This window comes from Bubalus kerabau, chromosome 3 (assembly GCF_029407905.1).
Source record: "Bubalus kerabau isolate K-KA32 ecotype Philippines breed swamp buffalo chromosome 3, PCC_UOA_SB_1v2, whole genome shotgun sequence".
In the NCBI taxonomy this organism is placed as follows: Eukaryota; Metazoa; Chordata; class Mammalia; order Artiodactyla; family Bovidae; genus Bubalus; species Bubalus kerabau.
In genome coordinates, this window is record NC_073626.1 from 99129916 (window position 1) to 99146257 (window position 16342).

The 16342-nt window shown below is 38.8% G+C and overlaps 1 long non-coding RNA gene across 1 annotated transcript; it reads right to left on the bottom strand.

The window, feature by feature from the left end:
• Positions 1-723: 723 nt before the first annotated feature.
• LOC129647733 (uncharacterized) lies at positions 724-7917 on the bottom strand. The gene is made up of 5 exons (XR_008712467.1): positions 7303-7917; positions 5864-5946; positions 5294-5339; positions 4707-4799; positions 724-1822 (listed from the first exon to the last, which is right to left on the bottom strand). It is a non-coding gene; the product is annotated as an uncharacterized LOC129647733 (long non-coding RNA).
• Between the last annotated feature and the right edge of the window lie 8425 nt (positions 7918-16342).

Genomic DNA, 16342 nt, shown 5'->3' on the forward strand with positions numbered 1-16342 from the left:
AGCACTTTCTAACACTAGAACTTTGTGGAGATGGAATGGATAGTGTTTTCACAATTTTCTTTTCCCCACTGGAGGACTTCCCATGGGCTCCTGGAGAACTGAGAACCAGAAGTTTGGGCTATATTCCCTAAGGGTGGACTTAACTAGTGACTCGCAGGTATGGGAGTATGACAGCAGCTTTGACTTGGGTGAAGACTAGTAGAGGCGGAATACACAGTCCACAGTTTCCTGCAAGATCAGGATGAAGGTAGCCTTTGGGAGACTTTGTCTGAGTTCACTCCCTTGCATGGCTTCCTTCTCTTTCCTGTCCTGCTTTCCCCACCCCTTTTCCTGTTCCCAGGGTGGCTTCCCCTGGAAGCACTTTGTTAATAATCACTTAAACTGGAATCATACTCACAGGTTTGCTTCTGGGAAGTCAACTGAGATAATCCATCTCCTAACAAACTTCAGGTCTGAGCACTGATAAATAGATTTCATGAAAAAACTTGAAGCTGAATACTTATGGACACATCTATCAGAAGATTTAAAAAAATAGACAGAAAGGAAGGAAAAGAAAGAAAATGTTTATGGTTCTACTCAGTGGGGTACAGACATGAAACATTTTTTTTTTCTTACCTAATCGCTGCTTTCAACTGTGTTCTATCAAATCTCTTTTTTTCCCTTAGTAATATTTTGGATAGTTGTCAATGCTCAGTCTAGTTGAAAAATGAATCTCAGGCTTGATTTAAAATGCATCTCTTCTACTACCTCCAGGACAGGATTCAGTTGCAATAGTGACTGCTTGGAGAGTGTGTGTGCCAGTGGATTCTTCTCAAATACAACTTGCACCATTTTCTACAAAATGTAGATCTTTCTGTGTTGATGGTATTAAGGAGGATATTGAGAGAAAATAGTGAGCATCTCCAGACTTACCTAACTCCAGGTGTGGTCCTCATTCTATTGGTAGCCATCTCCTCTCTGACTAGCCATGACCAGGTGTTAGGGCTGTGACTCCAGCCAGGTCATGCTGGCTCCTGTTGGCACAAGGGTGGGTTCCTTGCAATTCATTGCAAGGTTTCCAACTGCATAGCTCCCCATGGGTAAGCTGGCTTTCATGTTGTCTCTTTTTCTGCTCCATTTCCTGCCCCCTAGAAGTATACTGCAGTAATTCCTACTCCTAGATCCCAGGTGGGATGTCAACATGCTGGTTATACCCATGAGAATTTTATCCGTTTCCCCCCCTAATTCTCTTCTCTTGTTCACATAGTATAGATCAGAGTAAATTAGCAAGTTTACTAACTAAGCAGACATCTAAATGTAAATGAAGATGCAGCATCCATTTTTGAAGGCATCATACAGTCTCCATGAGAGATTGTCTTGGAGTCTCTATGCCCAGGCACCCCTCACACTTTAGATAAAGTGTGAAATAATCTCTTCAGACTAATGTAGCATTCCCCATGAGGCCAAGACCAAGGATGCTGAAGACTCCCACTCTCGCTTTCCATACCAGAGTCTTTTAAATAGACAGATGATAAATAAATGATAATCAATAACTGAATTTTGCTTGGTTATAAATGATTAATGATAGATAACTGCTACATAGATAGGTGATTGGTTTATAGACAATAGATAAATAGATGAATGTTGTTCTTATTTTTTAGTTGATAAATCATATCTGACTCTTTTGCGACCTATAGTCCACCTATGGCCTATAGTCCACCAGGTTCCTCTGTCCATGGGACTTCCCAGTGGGTTGACATTTCCTTCTCCAGTGGATCTTCCTGACCCAGGGATTGTATCTGCATCTCCTGTGTTGCAGGTGGATTCTGCATAGCTGAGCCACCTGGGAAGCCAAAAATAGATGAATAAATAATGGAGAGATAGATAAACAATAGCTAAGCAATTAGATAAGGAATTGTGTGGATTTTGCTCCCTTTAGTGGATCCCTGAAGAAATTAGTCTGACCCCTATTACTGAGGGCTCTTTTACTGAGAGTGCTGAGCACATGTTGTTTTGTCTGTGTGCAATAGAACACTATTGACAAGCTATGACCCACAATACAAATATGGTTTGTGGCCTGTTTTTGTATGGCTTGTGAGCTGTGAACAGTTTTTGAAGAGCTATAAAAAAGTAAAGTATAAATGATAAAGCCTAAAATATTAACTAGTTGTTCATTTACATAAAAAGTTTATGAATTCCTCCTTTAAAGGCAATTTTAAGGCAATAGGAAAAGTTCCTCTCAACATCCCACTACACATTTTTTTCTGTTATACCAAATGAAGAAAAGAGGATTTACCATTTGTTTTTTTGTCCAACCCAAAAGATCAATTTTAATAGCTATTTACTAAGCACATATTGTGAAATCAGGATAGGGTTTGGTGACAAACTGTTACCCAAAAACATGTCCTAGAAGCTGACTTCCACTCAGGAATTTGAAATCTCAGGAGACCTTAAATCACAATGTCAAGTGTTCATAGAAAGCAGCCATGAGTAAGTTATTAAATCAGTGGCACTAATAGTAATTGCTGTGGGATTAGTATGATTACGGAGTCCATGAAGGTTGAAGTAACCAATAAAGAATAAGCCTTTCTGTGGACTTTAAGGCAGGCTTAGTGAAAGTGAAGTCGCTCAGTCATGTCCGACTCTTCGCAACCCCATGGACTGCAGCCCATCAGGCCCTCTGTCAGTGGGATTTTCCAGGCAAGAGTACTGGAATGGGGTGCCATTAAGTTTTAAATCCAAAGAATTGGAGAACCAAGATTCAAATGCTTGTGGTTTCCTGGCACTTGGAAATATTAGATAGCCAATGATCTATTCAAAGATGATATCATTTATTTAAGGGTGTTTCAGTTCTATTAATAGAACAACTATAATAAACAGTGAACATTATTCTTACTGAGTTTTTTAAGTGATTACCAGAAATACTGCTCTAACCATGATTTGCTATGGTTCATGGTGTGATCCGGAGAAGGTAATGGCACCCCACTCCAGTACTCTTGCCTGGAAAATCCCATGGACGGAGGAGCCTGGTGGGCTGCAGTCCATGGGGTCGCTAAGAGTCGGACATGACTGAGCGACTTCACTTTCACCTTTCATGCATTGGAGAAGGAAATGGCAACCCACTCCAGTGTTCTTGCCTGGAGAATCCCAGGGACGAGGGAGCCTGGTGGGCTGCCGTCTATGGGGTTGCACAGAGTCGGACACGACTGAAGCGACTTAGGAGCAGCAGCAGCAGCAGCATGGTGTGATCATTTTAACTGTACAAACCATTCAGTGTTCTCTCAGGAGCCTGATCCCAAGGCTGCAGACAGGATCCTGAGGACCATAAAGGATAATCATAGAGCTCTCCAGTCTTCATATAATTTGGAAAATAGCAACTTCTTACAATGTTGAAGACTGGCAATCTGTTAATCTACACAATGAGGGAAAAAAAAATGGCATGGTAGCAATGCATCTATAGGCTACCAGTGCTGGTGGAGTCTGTTTTCATCCTATGCTGAATAAAGTCAGGTCATATGGTCACCAAGTCATCTTTAATTCTTCTTAACTGGTGGCCACCTTCCATAGATATTTAGGTAACTTTTTTTTAGAGTTAAATGCCTACTAGTACATGTTTATTTAGCAAGGTGCTAGGAATGACCAGCATTTGTAGTCTTCCAATTGTGGGAACATGAAGATTGACTTCTGAAGTGTTGAATGAAAAATTATTGCCAAATACTCCCCTGTACACTATTATCACTGTACTTGTCAACAAACTAATTGGCATATGTGTAGCATTTGGTAGACTCATTATCTCACTGAGGTTCTTGGATCCTTATGCTGCGATTGTTTCACCCCATACCTGATCCAGAGGTCATTTTAATAAACACTAATAGAATCACCCTTTATCATCTTAAAGCAGGTTATGACTTGGCTAGTTTAGATATGCCAGTACTGTTGTCTTTGAAAGCAAAAGATGAGTTCCAGATTACTGGACCCACTCATCTGTGTGATTGTGTGTGTATGTGTGTGTGTGTGTGTGTGTGTGTGTGTGTGTGTGTGGTGTGTGATATCTGTATCTCTATCTAACTCTGCATCTGCATCAGTATCTCTACCTGTCTTTGCATCTATGTTGAGAAGTAGATAGATATTATTTCAATAATAGCTCTAGTAGATTTTTTAGATTTTTTAAAAGCTTTTGTAATGACCCCTTAAGATAACTTGGGAGAATTTTTTGTTTGACCAAATATGCATTTTTTTGACACTCTCTAGCGGGAAGGAGAGCATTTCAACCAGAACCAGGCTCTGGGAAACATGACCACATCTGTGTTTCATAATGAATTTGAGCCTAGATTTCAGTTGTAGGCATTTTGTCTATTCTGCCAGGGTTATTACTATATTGACTTCTTGTAAAAAAAACAAAACCAAAAAAAAACTAAGAAAAGGGAAAGGAAAAATACTAGGCATGCTAAGAGACTAGCTTTCTTTATTTGCTTGGCTTTTAAAATACTCTTGTGAAACCCTGAATTGAACATCATATTACTTGGTTTACAAGCAAACACAAATGGTTGAACCATCACATCCCGCTTGCACAGTTTCAAAAAAAGCAGGACATAAAAGCCAGTGATGAGGATCAAAATGTGCCCCCCCCAAAAAAAAACATGCCACTGTGACATATTGATTATTTTGAGCTGAACACATTTAAGATACAAGAGATGCAGGAGGGGCTCTCTGACTCCTACTTTTACCTGAAAGCAGGTTGGTTATAAAATTTCTGACCTCCACATTTTCTGTCTAAAAGCAGGTTGGTCATAAAATTTTCCATGAGAAAGAAGTCCTCCCTGTACCAGAAAGAAAGAACATTTTTATCACCAGAAACTGGAATTTGACCCTGAAAGGGACTTGTCCAGAGAGACCTACTGTCTCACAGTTTACTGCTCCTAGCCCAAGTCCCTTTGTCTTGTCCCATCTCCCCAGTTTATCATTCCTTGTGTAAAAGGTGTATAAGCTTTTGGGCATAGCGATTTCTTCAGTTCTTCATTTTCCTTCTGAGGCCTCTTGTATTCACATAAAAATGTTAAATAAGTAGGTATACCTCTTTCCTGTTAACCTGTTTTATGTCAGTTTAATTCTTAACCTAAAAGGATAGAAGAAAGTTTTTCCTCCCTGGCACTGAGATCCCTTTGAGAACATGTATCTGCTTAATGCAGTGGATGAGGCCGGCACCCACTTTTATTGGCTGTTTACCAGATCATAGCACTTAAGGAAAAATGAGAGCATGCTGTAGTTTCCAAAATATTGACATGGTACATGTAGCTCTGAATAAGGGACTTACTTTCTTAATTTAGAACAGGTTTTCAAAAGATTGCAGTCAGGAAAGCCTAAAAGAATTAAACATGTGTGAGTTTTTAAATCAGGTAGACCTGGGATTAAATCTTATTTATACCATATATTTGCTTTTTGTCTTTAGGCAAGTTGCTTGACTTCACTGATCTTATTTCCTCCTTTGTAAATTTAAGATAATAATCCTACCAAGTGGGACTGTTTTATATATTAATGGAGGTAATACATGTAAAAATCTTAGGACATAGCAGATGCTCAATAGTATCTCCTCCCCACCCCTACTCCCAATTATTTGCCATGAATATTAACCTAATCTGGAACCAGTGCTCAGAATACACCCCAGATTTTAACTAACTCACTTAAATACACATGGGAATGCATATATATGAAAACAATTTATGCATCAACCATCCCACCCCTGTGCAAATAAAATTTTTTTCAAACGGAAGGCTGCCATGTCATTTGGCTTTTCTTTTAAAGAGTCCTTCCTTTTTTGATAAAAAGGGTGAATTTTAACATTTGAAGCAGGTGAAGCAAAGATGACTGTGAGTTAAGACCATACTTCCTTTTACTCTTATGCCCGTTGGGATTGTTGTCTTAGGAACATGATAGCTCACAAATGTCACCAAATTTTGTTTCTTTCACCTAGAAAGAGAAAGCAAGGAAATTCACAGAAGTGTCAGTATTCAAGCAGGCCAGTTTCCCCTCCCCCTACATGGTTTGAGTAGTGTTTAATGCAAATGTGGATTATAAGACTCCAGAGAAAGTTTGTGGGAAAACAGACGAGATCTGAAACCATATCATCATGAAATATCTTCCAGGGACTTTTCAATCATGAAGACCTTTCTTGATAAGTTTCTGGTGAATCCTGCTGTGAGAATATAGAAAGCAGATAATTGGAGGTTCCTCTATCATCTACCTAAAGATTTACTGTAACACCCTGGGTCAAGAGGGGAGTGGGAGGAATGATAATCCTTCTGCTTACAAACATAGTTCTGAAAAAGGAGGTTTAATTTTAAACATTGGTTTGAAATAATTTTAATTATGTAAATAATATAACTACATAATGGAAAATTTAGAAGGAAAAAAAAGTGACCATTAATTCCAGTACCTTAAAACAATTATGATAATAATGAGCTGAACATGGCAACATATATTACCATATGTAAAATAGATAGCCAATGGGAATTTGCTGTGTGCCTCAGGGAACTCAAACAGGGGCTCTGTAACAACCTAGGGGGTGGGATGGGGAGGGACCTGGGAGGGAGGTTCAAGAATGAGGGGACATATGTATACCTATGGCTGATTCATGTTGATATTTGGCAGAAACCAATACAATGCTGTAAAGCAATTATCCTTCAATTAAAAATAAGTAAAAAATAATAAGTTGATGTTTTTATATAGTTTATATAGTTATAATCATAATATAAAATCCTACTTCTTTTCTTTTAACACTCTTAATACTTTCCACCCTGAATATAGATTTTATAATGATTGATTTAACACTAGCCTCATATTTCACTTGATATTTGTAACAGTTAACATAAATACTTTCCTACTTTTAGACATTTAAATTGTTTCCAAAGAAGTTGTTTCAGGGATTGTGGCAAATATGTCTAAATACCCAAGAGTATTTAAAAAAATGAAAACAACAATAGAAAAAAAAGACATTTGTTTAATGACAGACGTGGAAGGGTCGTCTAGATCAGCTGCTTATCTAGAACCACCTCTTTGTCCCTCTGATCCAGGGGTCATCCCACCTCTGATTTAATACTTCTGTTACCATATTCAGGTTCAGCTGCTCGCTGCTCAAACGCCGTCACTGGAGACAGCCGTTGGTAGAAAGAAAAGTTGCTTTAATCAGTAAAGCTGGCAATCTGGGAAGAAAGCATACTTGTGTCCTGAAAACCAACTCTGAAGATTCTGCTCAGCCATGAAGGTTTTTAAAGGGAAAAGGGGAAGGAATCTCAGTTAATCATTGTGATAGAGGGTCAGACTCACAGTTCTCTCCCACTGCATGCAGGCTCGTCAGCTCCTGTGAGGTCTTTCTTCAGGTGCTACCTTGTTCACATCATTTGTTCGCAAGATTACTGAAGAGAAGCTTGGGAAGAGTTCTGGTCATTTATTCTGGAAGAGCCTCCTGCAGAGAGCTCTTCCTTGCTAAAAGCTGCTTACACTTTCAGTGGGTGATGAGGATCAAGCCCAAAACACAGTTCTGAACCAGAGGATCTGATGGCTTCCGGGAGCTCTCTTCCAAGTGGCATCTGTAACTACTCTTCTGCACATATACTTCTAAGGAACTGATGAGTTCTGCCGACTGTTTTAAGAAAACAAACTATTTTGGTTGTTGAGGTGGTTTTTTTTGTTTTGCTCTTTTTTTTCATTCAAGGATAAGTTGCTTTTTCTTCATCAGCAGTTTCCATAGTGTATGGAACAGAAATCTCCAACTGACAGCCCAGGAGCTAATTATGGCTGCAGAGCTGTTTAGTGTTTAGTTTAGCCCAAACAGGGTTCCAATTATATGTTAAATTAGCTGCCAACTTTTAAAATTCAAGAGATTTAACATACAGACCTAGATATTTTTTTTTGTATCCTTTGAACAATTGGAGGATCTGGTAATACAGAATCTGTATTTTCACTTCCCCAAAACAGCCTGAACCTTACTGTGCCTAAAAGAAGGAACATATTTTTTCCCTTTACCTCTAGCCAACATCGTTTATTTAAATTATTTTCCTACCTCTGTGATATCTGAATTTGCAACTCTTCTGTGCTGAATATCTTTGGTCTCTGTGACTTTGTATCTGCACAAAGATAGAAATACAAGTAAGGAATAAGCAGCAGGGGCACAGATTCTTTCATTTAGGATACAAAGCTATTAAACATTCATAACGAGACTTAGTAAATGCAATAGTTCTGTGTGATCTTTACAAGCACAGAGCATAAAAGACATGTGAAGGTAAAAGAGGGTAATACAGAATCACTACAGAGACGGTGAGTGACACAGCCCTGAGCCAGAGTAAGTTTCTCATTCTACAGAGAGAAGGGGTTGATGGTCAAGATGGGTGTGTGTTTGTTTGTGTGCATGTCTAAACTAGCACACGCACTAAATTAACATAGGGGGATTTGCTGAAGGATGCTCATCCTACAAAGGACTTAGCTCTTCTCAGTTATTCCTTTTATTTTATTTTTTGACATTTGGATTAATCTCCACTCAGGCATTCATCTGAAGGAAAGGAAAAAGCAAAATATCAACTGGTATCAAGTCACATATGGTGACAGAACTGGCATCTTAATGGAAATACTGAAACTGATGTGACATTTTTATTCAGCTTTATTAAACTACTCCTAACACAAGTGTAATCAAACACTGGATTTATTTAGAGTTCTAGCACATTCATTTTGGCTGCTGTGTATCATTTTAATACATACAAAGAATATATAAAATATTTTCCAATTTTTTTTACAAATAAAATATTTATGCATTAGATATTTTAACATTAGTATTTTTAATGCACCCTTTAAACCTAGGAGGGGAATTGCTGCTCACTCATAGGATTTATATCTTTGCCACATCACTAGATTTTTCCAAATTTTTTCCAATGAGGTATACCTATTTATGTCTAATTTTTCTTGATTCATGGACCTAGCATTCTAGCTTCCTATACAATACTGTTTTTTGCAGTGTCGGATTTTACTTTCATCACCAGATACATCCACAACTGAGCATTGTATCTGCTTTGGCTCAGCCACTTCATTCATTCTGGGGCTATTGGTAATTCTCCTAGTCATAACAAATACTCTTTTTCAGCAGCACAAGAGATGACTTTACACATGGACATCACCAAATGGTCAACTCCAAAATCAAATTGATTTCATTCTTTGTAGCTGAAGATGGAGAAGCTGTATACAGTCAGCAAAAACAAGACCTGGAGCTGACTGTGGCTCAGATCATCAGCTTCTCATAGCAAAATTCAGGCTTAAACTAAAGAATACTGGAAAAAACACTAGGCCAGCTAGGTATGACTTAAATAAAATCCCGAATGAATTTGCATTAGATTTAAGGGAATAGATCTAGTCAACAGTGTGCCTGAAGAACTGGAAAGAGGTCTATAATATTGTATAGGAGGCAGCAAACAAGCCATCCCAAAGAAAAAGAAAAGCAAAAGGCAAAGTAGTTATCTGAGGAGGCTTTACAAATAGCAGAAGAACGAAGAGAAGCAAAAAGCAAGGGAGAGGGGGAAAAGTACATCCAATTAAACAGAGTTCCAAAGACTAGCTGGAAGAGACAACAAGGCCTTCTTCAATGAACAGTGTTTAACAATAGAAGAAAACAACAGAAGGGGAAAGACTACAGAGCTCTTCAGGAAAATTGGAAACATCAAGGGAGCATTCCATCCAAAGATGGGCACAATAAGGGATAAAAATGGTAGAGACCTAGTAGATGCTGAAGAAGTGGAGAAGAAATGGAAAGAATACACAGAAAAACTGTATAAAAATCGTAATGAACCAGATTACTACGATGGTGTGGTTAGTCACACAGAGCCAGACATTCTGGAAAGCAAAGTCAAGTGGGCCTTAAGAAGCACTGCTGTTAATAAAGCTAGTGGATGCAACAAAAATCCAGCAGGACTATTCAAATCCCTAAAGGAGGATGCCATTAAGGTGTTGCATTTATTATGTCAGCATATCTGAAAGACCCAGCAGTGGCCACAGGATGGAAAAGGTCAATCCTCATCCCAGTTCCCAAGAAAGGTAGTACTAACAAATGTGCTAACCATTGGACAATTGCACTCATCTCCCATGATAATAAGGTCATGCTTAAAATCTTGCATGCTAGGCTTCAGCATTATGAGAATCAAGAACTTCCAGATGTCCAAACTGGGTTTAGAAATGGAAGAGGAACTGGAGATTAGATTGCCACCATTCACTGGATTATAAAGAAAGCAAGGGAATTTCAGAAAAACATCTATCTCTGTTTCATCGACTATGCCAAAGCCTTTGACTATGTGGATCATGACAAACTGTGTAAAGCTCTTAAGAGAGATGGGAATGTCAGACCATCTTACCTGTCTCCTGAGAAACCTGTATGCAAGTCAAGAAGCAACAGGTAGAACCCTGTATGGGACTACTGATTGGTTCAAGATTGAGAAAGGAGTACAACAGGGCTATCTGCTGTCACTCTGTTTGTTTAAACTATACGCTGAGCACATCATGAGAAATGCCAGGCTGGATGCATTACAAGCTGGAATCAAGATAGGCAGGAGAAACATCAACAACCTAAGATATGTGGATGATACCACTCTAATGGCAGAAAGAGAAGAGGAACTAAAGAGCCTCTTTATGAGGGTGAAGGAGGAGAGTGAAAGAGCAGGCTTAAGGCTAAATAATAAAAAAAAGAAACTAAGATCATGACATCCAGCTCCATTACTGCATGGCAAATAGAAGGGGAAAAGGTGGAAATAGTGCCAGATTTCCTCTTCTCGGGCTCCAAATTCACTGGGGATAGTGACTGGAGCCTTGAAACCAGAAGATGATTGCTTTTTGGCAGGAAAGTGATGACAAACCTAGACAGTGTGTTGAAAATAAGAGACATTACCCTGCCACAAAGGTCCATATAGTCAAGGCTATGGTCTTCCCTGTGGTCATATACAGTTGTGAGAGCTGGACCATGAAGAAGGCGGAATGCCAAAGAGTTGATGCCTTCTAAGTAGTACTGGAAAAGGCTCCTGAAAGTCCCTTGGACAGCAAGGAGATCAAACCAGTCAATCTTAAGGGAGATCAACCCTAAGTATTCACTGGAAAGACTGACACTGAAACTGAAGCTCCAGTATTTGGTTATCTGACAATTCATTGGGAAAGTCCCTGATGCTGGGAAAGATTGAGGGCAGAAGGAGAAGAAGGTGTCAGAGGATGAGATGGCTGGATGGCATTACCAACTCAATGAACATGAACTTGGGCAAACTCCTGGAGATGGTGAGGGACAGGGAGGCCTGGTGAGCTGCAGTCCATGGGGTCGCAGAGTTGAACACGACTGGGCGACTAAACAACATACCTATTTACACTCATACTAGTCTTGTTGGTGGGCTGCCGTCTATGGGGTCGCACAGAGTCAGACACGACTGAAGTGAAGTAGCAGTAGCAGCAGTAGTCTTGTAAGAAATTTGTTTTGCTATAATTTTGCCAATACTTAAAATATATATTTAATAAAGCTGAGGAATGTAAAGTGGTGTTTCAAAGTTGATTTTAATTTGCATTATTAGTAAAAGTTTAGCATCTTTTCTATGCTTTGGGTTTTCTTTTTGGATTGTTGTTTCAAATTTTTATGTTTCAAAAAATTATCCAAATTGTTTTCTCCTGGATTGTTAATTTGTATTTTAAAAGTCAAAATTATAATATATCTTATGACAATCAACTGATTATATGTGTTGACATAGTCTCCATTTCCTAGGTTACACCTTTTGAGAATGATTTCAAAAAACAAATTTTGTAAATATATCTTTAATGCCCTGAACACATACAAAAGTTAATGGGTCTGGTTGCCAGTTATGTTTTAAAATTATTCCTGAGTTCTCTTCATATATGCTGACACAATCCTGATTTTTTTAAACTGATCTGGGGCCATTAAAGTATCTTTTGCCTAGTTTGCTACTGGAAATTTCTGAAGGAAAATTTCAGTTTAGGCTGATTTATGTAGCTATGTTAAATGCATCAAAAGTCTCTTGGATTTATCCCTTGTGGCTTACAAATTTTGCCCACATTATGCTTCTGTAAATTAATACCTCATTGAATTATACAGGGGACAGTTCTCTTTAAGTATTTGACATCTGCTTTTTATGTCAACCATAATTCTACAGCTCATTCCTTGTATTGTAAATCTGTTTTTATCAGATGAAAATGTATTTCCTTTTTTTTTTTTTACTTATATAAAACAGTGATTGCCATGACTGACAAAGTCATGTTTTTCAATGTATTCTGCATTTCAACAAAACCACTCAGCTTCAAGTAGTCATGAATCACCTCAGCTTATTTCCCTGATACAAGTTTGAATGGCACAGACGAGTTCCTGCTCAACATTGCTGCATATGCAGAGAGAGTGAGGTAGTTTGGATAAATACACAAGTACAGGATTTAAGCTATTTTATTTCTTTATAGATACATTTGAGACAGAGTATATCTATGCAGATCTTCTTGATAGTAGGAATTCGGTCAACATCAAGTGCTAGCATTTCCTTGATTTTTATGAGTAGCAGACAACTGGAAGTCAAATTCATAGTGAATAAACACATTGACATGAATAAACACAGAGGACAAATTGAAAAGATTTTGAAGCAGATGTGATGGCGTGAGTCTATTCTGGAGACAAATCTAAAATATAAAATACACAGAAATCAGAATAGTTAAAAAAAAAGAAAGCTGCGCCTAAAGTTACTTTTTGGAGTAAAACAAAAGACAGGAGACAAATAAATACAACTAACACCACCACAGCATATCCTCAAAACACATAATGGTTAATAATTGAGTCATAATCATATTGCTGCCACAAACATAGACAATGGCTTTCTGATTTAGTAGAACCTTGTCTAAAATCACTGCAGTAAATGATGAAGATGAAGTGTGAATGACAGGGAGCCATAAATCACAGTCAGTCTGAATGCTATTGAAAACAAAGAAAGAATTTTAAAATGAATTTCTAAAATGAGTCAAACTATCTGGCCCATGAAAGACAGACAAGTAGGAAGCAACTGTGCTTTATATAGGCTATCTCAGAGGAACAGTTTTCAGTTAGGAATCCACCATAATACAGTGATGTGGCTTAACAAAAGAGAAATGTTCAAGGAGTATCAGAGGATAAATGTGGGGATCTATCTGTTAACATTGATAGGGATATTTAACCATTGGAACAAAATTTAGAGCAGTAATGGAGATATTATTCCTGAATCGATCCAGAAGTATATATTTTTAAAATATCAGTAAGGGTCAGGAGAGCTGATCTGTGAGGTCTTACCATCTGCAACTAATTTTATGAAACATTAAGCAGGTTTTAACCCGATTTCCTCTTATAAACTAAAAGCCATTGCATTTTTTACTTCATTATCTCTGTAAAGCTACCTACATTTGTATGATTCTATACATGGTCTTTCCTGGTGGCTCAGATGGTAAAGCGTCTGTCTACAATGCGGGAGACCTGGCTTCGGTCCCTGGGTCAGGAAGATTCCCTGGAGAAGGAAGTGGCAGCTCACTCCAGTACTCTTGTCTAGAAAATCCCATGGATGGAGGAGCCTGGTGCAGGCTACTGTCCATGGGGTCACAAAGAGTCGGACATGACTGAGCGACTTCACTTACTTACTCACTTATACATGGTCTTGGCTTCCCCTGTGGCTGAGCAGTAAAGAAGCTGCTGCAATGCAGGAGATGTGGGTTCAATCCCTGGATGAGGAAGATCCCCTGGAGGAGGGCATGGCAACCCACTCCAGCATGCCTGGAGAATCCCATAGAGGTTCCTGGTGGGCTATGGTTCATCAGATTGCAAAGAGTCAGACACAACTATAGCGACTCAGCATGCACGCATGCATACAAGGTCTTTGTCATGCTTCTAAGAGGAAGCAGTGAAAACAAGCTCCATATGACTTCATAAGAGATATTATCCTTGAACTTGGACATACAGTTCTCTGTATGAATCTGTGAATGAGTTTAAGTGTCTTTTGCATTTTCTGTCTGGTAACTGGTAGCACTTAGTATTAGTGGGACAACCCAGAGTTAATATAGATCCATTGGGAAGGTGAAGGAGAATGGTACCTTCCCTCCCTTCTAATGGTACCACCTTAGCTACATTGATTTTTGTTAGCTGCATTGAACTTTGTTTTCTGTTTTTGCAGTAGACCAAAGTTGGCTTTAACATTATGACAAGTTTTTTTTAATTGGTGAATAGTTGACTAGCAATGTGTATATTTCAGGTGTATAACAAAGTGATTTAGTTATCTACATACTTAAATTAATTCTTTTTTAGATTCTTTTCTCATATAGGTTATCATAGGATATTAACTAGAGTTTTCTCTGTACAGTAGGCCCTTGTTGGTTATTTATATATATAATAATAGTTGGTTATTTATATATAATAGTGTATGAGTATTCATCCCAAGCTCATGATTTATCCCTCCCCCATAACATATTTTAAATGACCTATAATCAAGTCACATTTATGCTTCAAAGAGGTACACATGCTTATCATGTCTTCTTGCAAGTCCAAGAATGTGAAGCAAACACCCAGGGTGCTTCCTGCCCTAGTTTGAGAAGCACAAGAGTAAAGGACCTGGTTCTGCTCTGCAAGATCATTCATTTCATAAATCCTTTATGAGGACTGACTATGTGCCTGCCACTGGGTGAGGTTGGGAATATAGCAATGAACAGTAGTTAAGACTTAGAGTTTAGTACTAATCAGTTTACACCTATAAACATCTTACTAGTGTGTATACACGGAAAAGGCAATGGCACCCCATTCCAGTACTCTTGCCTGGAAAATCCCATGGATGGAGGAGCCTGGTAGGCTGCAGTCCATGAGGTTGATAGGCGACAGACATGATTGAGCGACTTCACTTTCACTTTTCACTTTCATGCATTGGAGAAGGAAATGGCAGCCCACTCCAGTGTTCTTGCCTGGAGAATCCCAGGGGGACGGGGGAGCCTGGTGGGCTGCCATCTATGGGGTCGCACACAGTTGGACATGACTGAAGCGACTTAGCAGCAGCAGCAGCAGCAGTGTGTATATAACACTAGGACAAACAAGTCAATGAACGTACTAAGTATTGGGAGGGCTGAGGGTTGGTTCAGATGGTGGAGGAGATCAGCAAGTAGAAATAGAAACTTGATGGCATATTGATGGAGAAGCTGCACGTGGGTGTCAGTTATTAATGGAGCTGAAACTGCAAGGCAACTCCTTTTAGAGCTTTAAATTTCTCCAAGCATGAACCTCTCCTCTTGGACACTGTTAGGGATTAAATTGGGTGCCCCTCAAATTCATGCTGAAGCCCTAACCCTCAATGTGATTATATTGGGAGACAGGGTCTTTAGGAAAGTAATGAAGTATAAATGAAGTCATGAAAGTGGGGCCCTAATCTGATAGGACTGACATCCTTAGCAGAAGAGGAGACACCAGAGATCTCTCCCTTCCCACGGAATCTCAGAGGAAAGGCCATGGACGGACACAGTAAGAAGGCGGTTTTCTATAAACAAGAAGAGATGCTTCACCAGAAACCAACCCTGGTACCTTAATCTTAGACTTCCAGTCACCAGAACTGTGTGAAAATATAATTCTGTTAAGTCACATATCCTGTGATATTTTGTTACGGCCATCTAACCTGACTAATATAGACAGCGGTCATGATATGATTCATTCACTCAAAAGAAATTAACTGAATGTCACTATGTGTCTAGGACTGTGACCAAAACAAAGAAAACCTCTGCATTTGTGGAGTTTACCACTCCACTGGAGAGAGACAATATACAGAATGAAAATGAAAGTGTTAAGTCACTCAAACATGTCCAACTCTTTGCGACCCCATGGGCTATAGCCTGCCAGACTCCTCTGTCCATGGAATTCTCCAGGCTAGAATAATAAAGTGGATTGTCATTCTCTTCTCCAGAGCATCTTCCTGTCTCAGAGATCAAACCCAGGTCTCCCACATTGTACGCAGATTCTTTATAGTCTGAGCCAAGATACCATACAGAATGCATAAATATAATATGTAATACATATGTAGTGAATGGTGATAAATGTTATGGAGAAAAATAAAGCAGATAAAGAGGGATAAAGAGAACCAGAGGGCAGGAAGAAGATACAAGAGGGGTTTGGGAATAGAAGAAAAATAGAAGAAATATAATTTCTATTCTAAAAATCTTTGTACCTTTCGAATACAAACTTTATTTCTCTTTCACACACATTTCTGTTACTTATTCTAAGCATTACATGCCCACAAGCAGCTTTTCACTATTTCCTGGCAAATATTTTTCTTCCATGCATAGAAACTGGCTGTGACCTTGCTAC